This window comes from Triticum dicoccoides, chromosome 6B (genome assembly GCF_002162155.2).
Source record: "Triticum dicoccoides isolate Atlit2015 ecotype Zavitan chromosome 6B, WEW_v2.0, whole genome shotgun sequence".
NCBI lineage: Eukaryota > Viridiplantae > Streptophyta > Magnoliopsida > Poales > Poaceae > Triticum > Triticum dicoccoides.
Genome location: NC_041391.1, coordinates 319674552 through 319690685, shown reverse-complemented (window position 1 = coordinate 319690685; position 16134 = coordinate 319674552).

Genomic DNA, 16134 nt, shown 5'->3' with positions numbered 1-16134 from the left:
AGTTGAGCAAAATCAGAGGCACAATTTGTTCCATACCAAGGGAGTTGTGAAGGAACGTTCTGTGCGCGTCATAATAGACGGAGGGAGCTGCAACAACTTGGCTAGCATGGAGATGGTGGAGAAGCTTTCTCTCACCACAAGACCACATCCACATCCTTACTACATCCAATGGTTCAATAACAGCGGCAAGGTTAAGGTAACACGTACTGTTCGTGTGCATTTTAGTATCTCTACATATGATGATTATGTTGATTGTGATGTGGTACCTATGCAAGCATGTTCCTTATTACTTGGTAGACCATGGCAATTTGATAAAAATTCGGTACACCATGGTAGAAACAATCACTATACTCTTGTTCATAAGGATAAAAATATTACTTTGCTTCCTATGACTCCTGATTCCATTTAGAAAGATGATATTAATAGAGCTAATAAAGCAAAACAGGAGACGAATAAGAGTGAAAATCAGATTGTGGCAAAAGAATTTGAGCAACAAATGAAGCCTAATAATAAACCATCTAGTGTTGCTTCTGAAATTAAATTGAAAAGTGCATGTTTATTTGCCACCAAATCTGATATTGATGAGCTAGATTTCAGCAAATCTGTTTGCTATGCTTTTGTGTGCAAAGAGGCATTATTTTCATTCGAGGACGTGCCTTCCTCTTTGCCTCCTGCTGTCACTAACATTTTGCAGGAGTTCGCTGACGTCTTTCCACAAGACGTGCCACCGGGATTACCGCCTATTCGAGGGATTGAGCATCAGATTGACTTAATTCCCGGTGCTTCACTGCCAAACCGTGCACCATACCGTACCAATCCAGAGGAGACGAAGGAGATTATGCGCCAAGTACAAGAGCTTCTCGACAAAGGTTATATACGCGAATCCCTTAGTCCTTGTGCTGTTCCTATTATTCTAGTGCCGAAAAAGGATGGTACATCACGTATGTGTGTTGATTGTAGAGGCATTAATAATATTACTATTCGTTATCGTCATCCTATTCCTAGGCTAGATGATATGCTTGATGAATTGAGTGGTTCTACAATATTCTCCAAAGTTTATTTGCGTAGTGGCTACCACCAAATTCGTATGAAATTGGGAGATGAATGGAAAACAGCATTTAAAACTAAGTTTGGATTATATGAGTGGTTAGTCATGCCTTTTGGGTTAACTAATGCACCTAGTACTTTCATGAGATTAATGAACGAAGTTTTACGTGCTTTCATTGGACGATTTGTGGTAGTTTACTTTGATGACATACTGATTTATAGCAGATCTTTGGAAGAACATTTGGAACATCTACGTGCTGTTTTTATTGCTCTACGTGATGCACGTTTGTTTGGTAACCTTGGGAAGTGCACCTTTTGCACCGACCGAGTATCTTTTCTTGGCTATGTTGTTACTCCACAGGGAATTGAAGTTGACAAAGCCAAGATTGAAGCTATTGAGAGTTGGCCGCAGCCCAAAACGGTCACACAAGTGAGGAGTTTTCTTGGCCTCGCTGGATTCTATAGGCGTTTTGTGAGAGATTTCAGCACCATTGCTGCACCACTCAACGAGCTTACAAAGAAGGATGTGCCTTTTGTTTGGGGTACCGCACAGGAAGAAGCCTTCACGGTATTGAAAGATAAGTTGACACATGCTCCTTTACTCCAACTTCCTGATTTTAATAAGACTTTTGAGCTTGAATGTGATGCTAGTGGAATTGGATTAGGAGGTGTGTTATTACAAGATGGCAAACCTGTTGCATACTTTTCTGAAAAATTGAGTGGGCCTAGTCTGAATTATTCTACTTATGATAAAGAATTATATGCTCTTGTTCGGACTTTAGAAACATGGCAACATTATTTATGGCCCAAAGAGTTTGTTATACATTCTGATCATGAATCTTTGAAACATATTAAAAGTCAAGCTAAACTGAATCGTAGACATGCTAAATGGGTTGAATTCATTGAGAATTTCCCTTATGTCATTAAACACAAGAAGGGAAAAGAAAATGTTATTGCTGATGCATTGTCTCGTCGCTATACTATGCTTTCACAACTTGACTTCAAAATATTTGGTTTGGAGACCATCAAAGATCAATATGTGCATGATGCTGATTTTGAAGATGTAATGCAGAATTGTAAAGAAGGAAGAATGTGGAACAAGTTTGTCGTTAACGATGGATTTGTGTTTCGTGCTAACAAGCTATGCATTCCAGCTAGCTCCGTTCGTCTTTTGTTGTTGCAGGAGGCGCATGGAGGAGGATTAATGGGACACTTTGGCGTGAAGAAGACGGAGGACGTACTTGCTACACATTTCTTTTGGCCAAAGATGAGACGGGATGTTGAGCGTTTTATTGCTCGATGCACTACATGTCAAAAAGCTAAGTCACGACTCAATCCTCATGGTTTATATATGCCTTTGCCTGTACCTAGTGTTCCTTGGGAGGATATATCTATGGACTTTGTTTTAGGTTTACCTCGAACAAAGAAGGGGAGGGATAGCATATTTGTTGTCGTGGATAGATTCTCGAAAATGGCACACTTTATACCATGTCATAAAAGCGATGATGCTGTTAATGTTGCTGATTTGTTCTTTCGTGTAATTATTCGCTTGCATGGTGTGCCAAATACTATTGTTTCAGATCGTGATACTAAATTTCTTAGCCACTTTTGGAGATGTTTATGGGCTAAGTTGGGGACTAAACTGCTTTTTAGTACTACTTGTCACCCCCAAACTGATGGACAAACTGAAGTAGTCAATAGAACGTTGTCTACTATGCTTAGGGCTGTTTTGAAGAATAATAAGAAAATGTGGGAGGAATGCTTGCCTCATATTAAATTTGCTTATAATCGTTCATTGCATTCTACTACTAAGATGTGCCCTTTTGAAGTTGTGTATGGTTTCCTACCTCGTGCACCTATTGATTTGTTGCCTCTTCCATCTTCGGAGAAGGTTAATTTTGATGCTAAACAACGTGCTGAATTGATTTTAAAAATGCATGAGTTAACTAAGGAAAACATTGAGCGCATGAATGCTAAATATAAACTTGCTGGAGATAAGGGTAGAAAACATGTTGTGTTTGCACCTGGAGATCTTGTTTGGTTACATTTGCGTAAGGATAGATTTCCTGATTTGCGCAAATCAAAGTTAATGCCACGTGCTGATGGTCCCTTTAAGGTGTTAGAGAAAATAAATGATAATGCATATGAACTTGAGCTGCCTGCAGATTTTGGGGTTAGTCCCACTTTTAACATTGCAGATTTGAAGCCTTATTTGGATGAGGAAGATGAACTTCCGTCGAGGACGACTTCATTTCAAGAAGGGGAGGATGATGAGGACATCAATACAATTGTTACACCCACAGCCCCTGCTGCTATACATACTGGACCAATTAAGAGCTCGTGCACGCCAACTAAATTACCAGGTACTTTCGTTTCTTGGTAATGATTCTAATGTTCATGAGAATATGATGCTGCCTAAATTGGATACATTTGTTTTGCTTACAAATGAAGGGCCTAGCTTGGAGAAGGATGAACATTGGAGCAAGAACAAGCATGGAGATGATGGCATGCGCAAGGGAAACAAGAACGGAGTTACAAGTGATGATTTCAGGACTTTGAAGCCACCATAATGGGTGCATGAAGCCTTGGACGAAATATACAAGATGCCACTTCATAAATTTCGTCCCGAGGCTATTTTAGGTGCTGCGTCACCTTATTATTGGGCCAGGCCCATGTAATTTCGAAATACATAAGTATAGGCTATTTTTAGAGTCCGTATGTGTGGGGAAACAAGAGATAGGGTTGATTTCGGACTCCTCCACCAAGGGCCACGAAATTTCCCCCTCTTCCTCCATATATACAGCCCTTAGGGCATCGTTTAGACTTCGGGTTTTGTTTAGATTAAAAGTTCGCCATAGCTGCAACTTCGCGTACTTCGTTTGTGTTCAACGACGAGACAAAGGCGTCACAGAACCCCACCTTGATCAATAAAGCTTTCATCTTATATTCGCAATATCCAGATTGCAATCTCAGTTTCTTGCGTGTTCTTCGTTTGCTCGCAGGAAACAGACCCTCGTGGTCAGGTTGATCGTGCTCCGGCGTGGTCAATAACCTCTCGGAGTTGGTTTAGCGATTGCTAAGGCGCGACGTCCTCGCACGTTCGTAGTCGGATCGTCAAAGTCGACTTCCACCAAAGCGAAATCCACCATCTCATCGAAAGACGGGACACCTTTGCCTCTATCACATTACGTTGTCTTCAACAAGGTAATCCACATCATCCAAGTTTGAGTATGCCATTCTACCGAACCCCTCTAAATGATCGATTATGATTTGCCTTAAGCTGGTATAAAGAGTTTCAATGATCTCTGAATCAAAGGTAATTCTTTTTGCCACTTAAGGGGAGATATCTACGAGTCACGGTTCCGAAGGTGTCTCGTTGTGGTATCATGGCAACTCAACTCCTCGCTACGTTGACAACCGATTACCATCTTCTTAAGCGTGAAATTGTTGTCTACCTAGTGAACCTTCGTCATCTGCCTCACTCCATTCTTATGGATGTGTGCTTCGTCCCTCAGCTCGAGAGATGTTGCTATGTCTCATTCCGTGAGTTGATCCTGAGTTGTTCGACCTTCGAGAAGAACGATTCTTTTAGGGTCTTTCCTTTCCTCTCGTTGTCATGTTAGTTGGAGTTCTCAGAACAAGACGACAAGACAAAGATGGTGATTGAATCAACGTTCAATTGAAGTGCAACCTGGATCGTGGAGATTGTACTAGTTTGCACTCCCCCTTCACCTTACCCTACGCTTGAATCTCGGGACGAGATTTTTGTTTAGTGGGGGTGAGTTGTCACATCCCTAGCTTCTGGTAATGCTCTAGGCTAGCTTCATGTGTGCATCATGTCTATATTTTCGAAACTTGAACTGAGGAATTTTGGAAGCCTCAAAAACTTAAATAAAAGAGGGGCAAAAACCGTAGAAATCTCATTCATTGCTCCAAAATGCTCTTCTTAAATGTTTGATAATTTTTTGGTAAGGGTTCTGGTCCCAACCAAAATATTGAACATTTTTAAGGAATTATTTTTGGGACTTTGGATTTAATTCATTAGCTATTTGAATTTGAATTATATTCATATAATTAGAATATAATTTCAAATACCCCCTGAAATATTTTATAAGCTTTTGGAAAAGTCCATCTAGCAATATAAAATATTCAGAGGAGTTTTTGGCATTGTTTGAATTATTTTAAATTCAAAACAGTGGCAAAATAAATTAAATAAAACAAAACAGAAATAATAGAGAGAGAGAGAAGGAAGTTACCTGGCGCCACTTACCTGGCCCAGCTGGCCAGCCCATCTGGCCGGCCCAGCCCACCTCCTCCCCCTTGTCATCTTCCTCCTCTGCCAGGAGGACGAACAGAGGCGAGGCGTGGCGCGCGCCCGAGAGGCCTCGGCCACCTCCTGCTTCCCCCTGGCCACCTCCTGCTTCCTCTCGTCACCCTGGACCCCGTCCGCGACGCCACGCACCCTCCCAGGCCTCGCACTCTCCCCGTGCCTTCTCCCCCCCTTTCTCTGGCTCCCTCTCTCCTCCACCGAGCGGAGCCCCGTCGCCACCGACGCCGTTCGCCGCGGCCACCACCACCGCCTCGTCTCCCCGACGCCTCCCAAAGCTCTGCCTCGACCTACTCTTCCTCCCCATCCCTCCAAGCAACACCAGGAGCCCTGCAGTGATGCCATCACCGCCATCTTCATCGCCACGGCCGGCGATCGCCGCCGTTCGATTCACCGCCGACAGGTCGCCCCCGAGCCCACTGAGGCGCGCTCTGCAACCACAGTGAGCTCATGGACCGATTCCCCCTCCTCTCCTGCTCGCGTTCTTGCTCTAGCCCCGTTCCCCACCTCCGCCGAAGCTCGTCGCCGCCACGGCCGACGAGCTCCATGCTCCTGAGCTCGACTGCTCGCCCGAGCATCACCAGCGTGCTCACCGCGCTCCTGCGAACCTGAAACACCCACGGGTGTTCCCTGCCATGCCCTATAGCGCCATCTCTGCGGTTGCCGAACTCCGGCCGCCGCCTTTGAGCTCGCCACCGTCGATATAGGTCGCCCCCGGCCTAACTGACCGCACCACTCGACGCGCGGGATCTTCAGCGTCACGTAGCTGCCCTCCGCCGGCCATTTGGTCGCCGGAGGAGGAATTCCGACCCCCTCCGCCGTCTCGGGCTTCACCGGCGACGAGCCGTGGACCAAGTCCGGCGAGTTTGACCCCAGTTGGACGCCCTGACTCAATGACAGGTGGGCCCAGCCCTGTTAGCTAATTAGGATTAGCACTAATCGAATTAGTTAAACTAATTACCCCCCCTGCTGACACTGACATGCGGGCCCAGGCTCTAATTAAACTTAGGTTAGTTAACTCTGTCACTGACGTGTGGTCCCCACACGTCAGGTTTGACCGGACCAGCCCCTGTTGACTTGCTGACGTCATGCCAACGTCATGCTGACGCAATAATGTTTTCTGGATTTAATTTAATTCTGAAATTTCAGAAAATAGCTAAAACTTCAATAAATCATAGAAAATTAACCGTAATTTCAAATTAAATAAATTATATATGAAAAATTATCAGAAAAATTCAAGGAATCCATCTGTACCATTTTCATGCATGTTAGAACAACTTATAGCTGCTGTTTAGCACAAATCAATTAAATGGCATTTGAATAATCACATATGGAGTTTGAATTTGAACCTTGTATTCAAACCAACTTCATTTAATCTGTTGCTAGTTGCATTAGCCCAAAACACATTCATTTTGCCATGTCATGATCATGCATCATATTGTGCATTGCATTGATTGTGTTCCCTTCTATGTTGCCGGTATTTGTCCCCTCTCGATAGACGTGATACCGATGATGTGATCGTTGACACTGATGAAGACTCAATGTTATCTTCAGAAGTGCCAGGCAAGCAAAACCCCCTTGTTCATTCCGATACAATCCTACTCTCTCGCTCCTGCTCTCTTTTAATGCATTAGGACAACAACGATTCAACTGTTACTTGCTGCGGTAGCTGAACCCCTTTATCCTTTGCATGACCTGTCATTGCCACAGTAAATAGATGAAACCCACTAGCATGAGTAGGAGTTGTTTGAGCCCTGATGTTCCTACTCATTCATGCTTGTTTGTCATGCCTGCTACTGCTTAGAGTTGAGTCAGGTCTGATTCATCGGGGATGAATCAGAGGCGGGTGAACATGTCCTACTATGTGTGAGCTAAGTGTGTGAACACGATTTGGTAAAAGGTGTCGGTGAGAGGCCATGTAGGAGTACATGGTGGGTTGTCTCATTGAAGCCGTCCTCAGGAACTGAGTTCTGTGTTTGTGATCCATGATTCAGCTACTACCATACATTGGGCCCTGAAATATGACCCCGCTCGACTTCTTATTCACCCTAGTCCTCTGTCCAGGAGTTGCAAGTAGTTTCTGGTGTTTGTAGCTTACTGGAGGCCGTGGACAGCACTGACCGTAGGGGTGGGCTGTGATGCGGTAGGTACGTGGCACGGTGTACCGGATGCCCGTTTGGTATCTCGGGAACCCTGTTCACATCGTTTGGGGCTGTGAGCGAAACTCCGGCCGGATCTCCTCATGGATGGAACCCGAATAGGCGATAAACCTGGACTAGAGACTTGAGTGTTTAGGTAGGTCGTGGTCTACACCCATGTCGGCTTTCGCTTGAAGTCTGCCGAGCACATATCGTGTGCAGACGCTAAGTGGTGGAAACATGTATGAAGAAGTACACCCCTGCAGGGTTAACATCATCTATTCGAATAGCCGTGTCCGCGGAAAAGGACTTCTGGGTTGCTTATATCAGTTCATAGACAAGTGAAAGTGGATACTCTAAAATACGCAAGATAAGCGTGAGTGCTATGGTTGGCGTTCTCGTAGGGAGACGGGAGCGGATCCATAGTGGTGTATTGATATGGTGAATATGTGGACTCGTGTGCGCCACCTCAAAAGAGTTGCTTGTAGTCGTAGTTTAGGATAGCCACTGAGTCAAAGCTGGCCTGCTGCAGTTAAACCCCACCATCCCCTTGTTGACAATGATGCATATGTAGTTAGTTCTGATGTAAGTCTTGCTGGGTACATTTGTACTCACGTTTGCCTATTTTATGTTTTTGCAGAGAGACTTCGGTCTCACTAGTAGTTCCACGTGGACTTCGACGTTTAGCTTGTTACCTCAGCTACGGTCTTGTGCCCCGGCAGGATTTGGTAGATAGTCAGGCTTCTCAGCCTTTTTTCAGTTATAGATGTCTGTACCCAGACATGATAGCTTCCGCTTGTGCTTTGATTTGTATGCTCTGATTGTTGGGTCATGAGACCCATGTTTGTAATATCTCGCTCCTCGGAGCCTATTGAATAAATTACTTGAGTCGTAGAGTCATGTTGTGATGCCATGTTGTATTTGCACATATCAAGCATATTGTGTGTATGTTATTGAAATGCTTGGTATGTGTGGGATCTGACCATCTAGTTGTTTATCTTTAGTAGCCTCTCTTACGGGGAAATGTCTCCTAGTGTTTCCACCGAGCCATGGTAGCTTGCTACTGCTCCGGAACACTTAGGCTGGCCGGCATGTGTCCTTCTTCGTTCCTGTGTCTGTCCCTTCGGGGAAATGTCACGCGATGAATACCGGAGTCCTGTTAGCCCGCTACAGCCCGGTTCACCGGAGTCCTGCTAGCCCAGTGCTACAGCCTGGATTCACTCGCTGATGACCGACACGTTCGATGCTGGGTCATGGATGCCTGTCCCTGTAAGTCTGTGCCACTTTGGGTTTACGACTAGCCATGTCAGCCCGGGCTCCTTATCATATGGATGCTAGCGACACTGTCATATACGTGTGCCAAAAGGCGCAAACGGTCCCGGGCAAAGGTAAGGCGACACCCGTGGGAATACCGTGCGTGAGGCCGCAAAGTGATATGAGGTGTTACATGCTAGATCGATGTGGCTTTGAGTCGGGGTCCTGACATTGAACCCATGTGATGTGCATCTTGGGCTAAACTGTAAATAGAATCCTACTGTTGACTAACTCCAAAAGCGGCCACTGAAGATCTTTATTGGATTTATTTTTCATCACCAGCACATCGAGGTGAAAGATGTCCAAGTTCAGTGGGTCGTCTTGTGTTTTCACTGATATGTGGGACCGCATATGAGCAAACAAACGATGGGCTCCGCGCATCTGCTGGCTGGCTGAGAAGAGAGAGAGGAGGGCTGAGCACCGACTCCAGGAAATTTGTTCTACGTAACCAGCACCTCGCTATAGGCTCGATATAGTTGGGTGGCATGGGCCATAACTAGCATTCATGTCTAGCAGTACCACACAAGCCACCCACACGAGTCCCATCTACCGCCAAGTTTCTTGGAGTCTGTGCTACAACCATCTCTTCTCCCTCCTATTTTCTCCGCCATTGCATGGTGGGCAGGGTGGGGGTTTGCCGATAGTCGGGTTGCTCAACTGTGGTCCCACTTGTAAGTGAAAATGCAACACAACACACATTCCCCTTGGGCGGCATGTCAGACCGACCGTGTGGGGGTGCGACGCGAACACGCCAGGCTTTTCCTTTTGAACTTGTAACTTTCAAATTTTGGTTCTGCTCCATGGCGAGACCAATAGATAGAAATAACGATTTTCCATAGAGTAATGATAAGTTTGGTTCTGGCGCCATTCATGCATGGAGTACATACGAAAATTATGAAGTTGATGCGAAAAGTAAGATAATTACTAGTAGTACAATATACTACTACATGGATTTGACGGAAAGATAAAAATACATACGGATCCATAACCGACATCCTCATGCCCTAGTGCGTCGGGTCACTAACCGACGTGTGAGAAGCAGCGGCATTGGCAGTGAGCTCAATGTGCTTCTGAACAATACCGTCCAAGGTTGGCCTACTGTCTAAGAAGGCCCGAGACCTATCGTCCTCCTCTTGCATGTAGTAGTCCTTGTGGACGATTTGCGCATAGACGTGGGTGATTATGTCGACGGTGTCTTGCTGCGCCAGGCGCTGCGCGACGAGCGCGACTTCGAGGTGGAGATTCTCCTGCGGGACGGCGGGCAGTCGCAGGGCCACCAGTGCATCGAAGAGGTTGTCACCGTAGAGGCCATTGAGGGTGGAGAGCATCGCACGGCCTGGGCACATGGGCTGGAGGCGTACGTCAAGGTCGTCCGAGAGCTTCTTGACGATGGTGAACTTGTCGAGGAAGCCAACGAGGACTCGTCGAACAAGGAGACGAAGCTGTCATCCAAGCGGCATCTCGCCCTGGAAGCCTCAAGCATGACCTGGAGACGTTCATCAGTGTCCGGCCACAGGTCGGTGTCGTGGACCATTTGGCACAGCTGGCTGATGCTCGCGCTCTCGCCTCCATGGGTTTAGCTTCTTGTCAACTGATCTTGCGATTGGAGTGTACTCTTGCCCTTGGTTAAGGTGCGTAGGTGCGTAGGATTTCGTAGATTGGACTAGCGGGGAGCCTTTATATGAGAAGTGCAGACTGCGTTGCATTCGGACGCAACTTCATTGACTTACTGCACCTGCCTTTGGTGTATGATAGGTGGGCCCAACAGGTGGCTTGCCCACCTGTCATACAACAAAGGCAGGTGAAGTAGAGGGCCGAGGAGTAGATGGCCAACACACACGCGAATGCAATGGACTGAGCTCTGGTGCCTTAATTGCACCTACCTATGGCTGTATGACAGGTGGGCCAGCCACCCGTTGGGTCCACCTGTCATACACCCAAAGGCAGGTGCAATAAGTCAATGAAGTTTCATCCCCCTCTGTGTTGATGCGGTATAGTCATCTCAACGGACCTCTAGTTGGGGCCAAACGAGAGAACTTTTATGTTTACTGGTTTATTGGTCCCCTTTGCATTTGGCGCCAAGTTTTGACCTTTGATTTAACTAATGAAATATTAATGCATGTAACCAAAAATGTTGTGCTAAGTAGTCTCAAGTCATTGCATGCATACGCACCCCACATCTCGTATTGGGTGATTTCTTTTTTCTTGGCAAAAAACTGGGAACAAGGTGGGTAGTTAATGCACCGCGCCTAAAAGTTTGGGATTACTAGTATTTGGTTTTCGTAACATGACTAATGCACCAGTACGGAGGGAGTACAATAGTAGTCTTTGATTGCAATTTTTTGCTGGTAGCTTACCAAGCTGAGCGCTCAGTGAGTACAATAGTAATCTGATTGATGAGACTTCAGATTTGAGCCATCTACCGGAAGGAATAAAGCAATACACCATGTATTTATTTACAGAGGGAGTAGTATATTTTCTATGACATGCATTACTAGGCTAGCCATTACTTAGATATTGCTAGTCAAATACTAAATCCAAACGGACGTGATAGTACTACTAAATCCAGACGGTGGTTCTAGTACTAGTTGTAGTACTACCAATGTAGTAGTACTGTGCTACCCGTTTGTCAAATTATTACATGCTGCTCCTCACAGTAAAGTGACAAGACCCTTTGCCGGAGATGACTCCTAAGTGTAGGCGCCGTGTTCGGCATACCAAAGTCAGCCTCATCGTCTACAGTCACTATCATCACGCTTGTACAACTAGCCTGCTTACAACTAGCCGTGTTCGACATAATTTCCCGTGCGTACATGCCCGTGCATTGCACGGAACACCTAGTTTGGGGGTGGACGGCGGCGGCAGCGGCCATTGTGCTAGATTTTTCCATGGCCTTCTCGATGTGGTGGGGAGGAGATAAGGCTGATTGTGGGAGACAAGGAGTTGTTTGTAAATAGGGAACATGTGCGCGTATCTTTTTGCAAAACTTCAGAAGTTTGGTTTGTATGCATCAGATCTAGATCCTACGGCTATTGGTGAAAGATGGCAGGCACAACATCATCACCAACTCAGGACTTATTTGATTGGCAGGATTTTGAAAATGCGGGAATAGGACACGGCAATACGTACAAGTTTCAAACTGATATTACAAATGTTAGGAGTAATGCTGCACCTACAAAGGGGGAATTACTAGGAAGTTTACGTAAGAACTTTCGTTACTTTAGGTGGATGCAGCATTATCGTACAAACGAAAATCCACCGCCCTGACAAGTCACCAATGGGCAAATACATTTCCAAGTCTCTGGTCACTTGATGTTCCAGAAACAAATTCAGCTTCTGCGGAGACTTTGTCATTTAGGCTTAGACGCTTGCGATGATCAGCACGCCATTTATTGTTGCGCCAAAGAACACCAAACCTCATTACCTTGACCACACTTGCCTCCAGAACAAAGAACTTGGCCAATTTAATCTCAGAGGTGCTGCCTCGGTAGTCGATTAAATCAACTTCTAGAAGATGGAGATCAAGGCATTCGATGAGATTGTTATAGTGCAACACTTTTTTCACTTTTAGGTCTTTTTTATCTGCAAAAGAAGAGAACATATTAGAGCAGCTGGCTGTATAAGATTGCCGTGTCATCAAGAGGTACCAATATTATTCGCTCATACGATAGGTTTTTTTAAAACAAGGCATATGATAGGGTTAGCTAGCTAGTGATATTTTTTGACTCTCTCTCTCTCTCTCTTTCCTCTCATTTACCTAGGAGCACATGAAGATCTTGGGCATTTGTTGCCTTCCACTATGTGGCCAATGCCATGTCTCTCAAAAGTATGCCACATAATTCACATCGATGTCCAATCAAAAGATTTTGGCACCGCTCTAGCGATCTGAGAGAGTTGGCACCACTGTGCACACAGACCCACATGTATAAACAAATCAATCAAACCAACTACACCAGCCTCTCACTCTCCCAAACAAGTGTTTTTTATTGCCTTGCTCCTCTCCCTCTCCCACGCAAGTGCTATTTCATTGCGTGAGTTAATTTGGCACCGAAGCAAACTAGGTGATCCAGATTGGGCCAACAGGTGAGCAATGGATGGGCATAGATGCCAAATGCATCACAAGTGAATTTGGCACATGTTTGGCCTACATAGTGGAGGGCCGTTATAGCCCACTTTTGTACTACCTCGTATTTAGTGTAAAATTTGACCATATATTTACCTAAGAAAATGCCAATGCATATCACCATAAATTATACCATTTGAAATTATGTTCAAATACGAATCCAACAATATAATTTTTAGTGGCATGCATTAGCATTTCGTCCGTCAAATCTATGGTCAAATTTTGATACTACAAAATAGGAAGAGTAAACCAGGACGGAGGTAGTACTTGCTCTTAGGGTAACCATAGAGTTACTAGTCTAAGTTACTTGCCACTATGACTAGCCTAGGCTACTATAGTAGTAGTACAACAACAAAAAACAATGCAGGTGATCACGTGAGAAAAAATACTAAAAACATTTCTTTCAGTGCAGTGCATAGATGCAGTTTTGAACACCACACCTATCATCGTAATTTGCGAAAATTATGAAAAAATTAAGCTACGTTGTGTTTACCGTTTACTAATAGGAAAGAAGTTTCACCTCGATGAGTAGCTTCTTTGTGCATGGAAAGCATGCAAGGAATCCAGCAACTTGATCTAGATTGGGGCCGATAGATTTTATTGCCAAGATCTTCACTGTGCGCATAGACTAGGTCAAGCTTGTGGGAAACATTTTTTGGGTGACAGTTGTAAATACATCAAGAAGAAATTTAAAAATGTGACTTTCAAGAAGACCGAGAAGAAGATGAGTGTTGTACGTGAATGATTATGATTCCAATAAAGAGTTCAGAGAATTTGGCGCACGAGTACACCAACGCTGTCAATTTCGGTGTGTCAATGACACTGATTTTTGTTGGACCTTCTAGATCAGATACAAGCAATCTGTCAAGGAAAGGTGCATTCTCAATGACCATAACGCGGAACAGCTGGAGTGATCTCTTCCTAATTGATGTCTTGTTGTGGGGCCAGCAATACACATAAATCCATTGGAGATTCGTCGAGGCGATGTGGAGGATAATGAACCCGTGGATCTGCTGAAGATGAATGTACTCGAGCGCAGTACAGCTGCAGAGCAGCTGCTCCATAGCCTTATTCGAGATGCATACGTCGAAGAGGTCGAGCTGCTTGAGTTGAGGAAGAAGAAGCGCGGGCGCGACATTAATCTGGGGAAGATAGCAGGAGCTAAAGTTGGAGTGGCGCAGCGTTGGCGTGAGGCAGAGCGCGGATGATGGGCAGCGAGCGACATCGTCTAGCTTCAAAGCTGAGCTCCTCGAGCTGATCTAGGGCGGGGGATAAGAACCACTCGTCGAACTTGGCTTGGACCTTGTAGTTGGTACAGAACATGCAGATGTCAAGGCGTCTGGCTGGCCCAGGGTGCCATGAAAGGATCTTGGAGACTGCGGCCATGCGTTTGCAATCCCCATCACAGAGGCAGCTGTCGATGGTGAGGTTGAGGGGGACGCGGCTCCAGAGGGGGTGCCATCGCTGGAAGAGCAGGCTAGTCCGCACGACAGACTTGACAGGGAGGAGGATGATGATGACGAGCAGCATGTCATCGGGGAGGCTGCTGATGAAGTCCAGGCTTGCCAGATGCGGTTTTGGCTTGAGCCGCCTCCGCTTGTGATGAGGACATCAATACAATTGTTACACCCACAGCCCCTGCTGCTATACATACTGGACCAATTACTAGAGCTCGTGCACGCCAACTAAATTACCAGGTACTTTCGTTTCTTGGTAATGATTCTAATGTTCATGAGAATATGATGCTGCCTAAATTGGATACATTTGTTTTGCTTACAAATGAAGGGCCTAGCTTGGAGAAGGATGAACATTGGAGCAAGAACAAGCATGGAGGTGATGGCATGCGCAAGGGGAACAAGAACGGAGTTACAAGTGATGATTTCAGGACTTTGAAGCCACCATAATGGGTGCATGAAGCCTTGGACGAAATATACAAGATTCCACTTCATAAATTTCGTCCCGAGGCTATTTTAAGTGCTGCGTCACCTTATTATTGGGCCAGGCCCATGTAATTTCAAAATACATAAGTATAGGCTATTTTTAGAGTCCGTATGTGTGGGGAAACAAGAGATAGGGTTGATTTCGGACCCCTCCACCAAGGGCCACGAAATTCCCCCCCTCTTCCTCCATATATACAGCCCTTAGGGCATCGTTTAGACTTTGGGGTTTTGTTTAGATTAAAAGTTCGCCATAGCTGCAACTTCGCGTACTTCGTTTGTGTTCAACGACCAGACAAAGGCGTCACAGAACCCCACCTTGATCAATAAAGCTTTCATCTTATGTTCGCAATATCCAGATTGCAATCTTAGTTTCTTGCTTGTTCTTCGTTTGCTCGCAGGAAACAGACCCTCGTGGTCAGGTTGATCGTGCCCCGGCATGGTCAATAACCTCTCGGAGTGGGTTTAGCGATTGCTAAGGCACGACGTCCTCGCACGTTCGTAGTCGGATCGTCAAAGTCGACTTCCACCAAAGCGAAATCCACCATCTCATCGAAAGACGGGACACCTTTGCCTCTATCAAGTGGTATCAGATTTCCAGGTTGCTCGGTGAGATTTTACAGTTTTTCGTAGTTTAGATCGAGTCTGTTCTTCATACCTATAGTCCACGAAAAAAGCCACAAAAAAAATTTAGGGTTAGTTCATCATATCCGAACCAATCTGAGCCTTGCATAATCTTTTTAGGGTTTTGCTTTGTTGAATTTGCGGTTGCATCGTCGTGTCTAGTTGCTTGTCTTAGAGTCTAGTCTTTTAGAGTTTCGAGTTCTGGTCATAAGTTGTCACGCCGCCGCCGCACCATCATCATCGCCCCTGCCATCTACCACCACCGCTCCGAATTCGTATCCATATACCACCACCAATCCGTGTCCATATACCACCACCGATCCATATCCATATACTACCACCGCTACCACCACCGCTGCCATATACCACCACCATATATCCACCACCAATCCGAGTTCTTTGCTTATTAGGTTTGTTTTCGGGATCCATCTCGATTCCGATTCGTGTTTCCTTGCCGGAGTAGGTTTCGGAAAAAAAAAAGTCGGGTAGCCACGCTCCGTTTAGGCCCAAAATTATTCGAAAACGCATTTTTCGAAAAAAATTCTGGCTATCCTATTTTTAGGTGTTTCTGAGTGTTTTGAGACAGGTGCCATTATAGGAAGTTTTTTTTGACCCGTTTCCAGT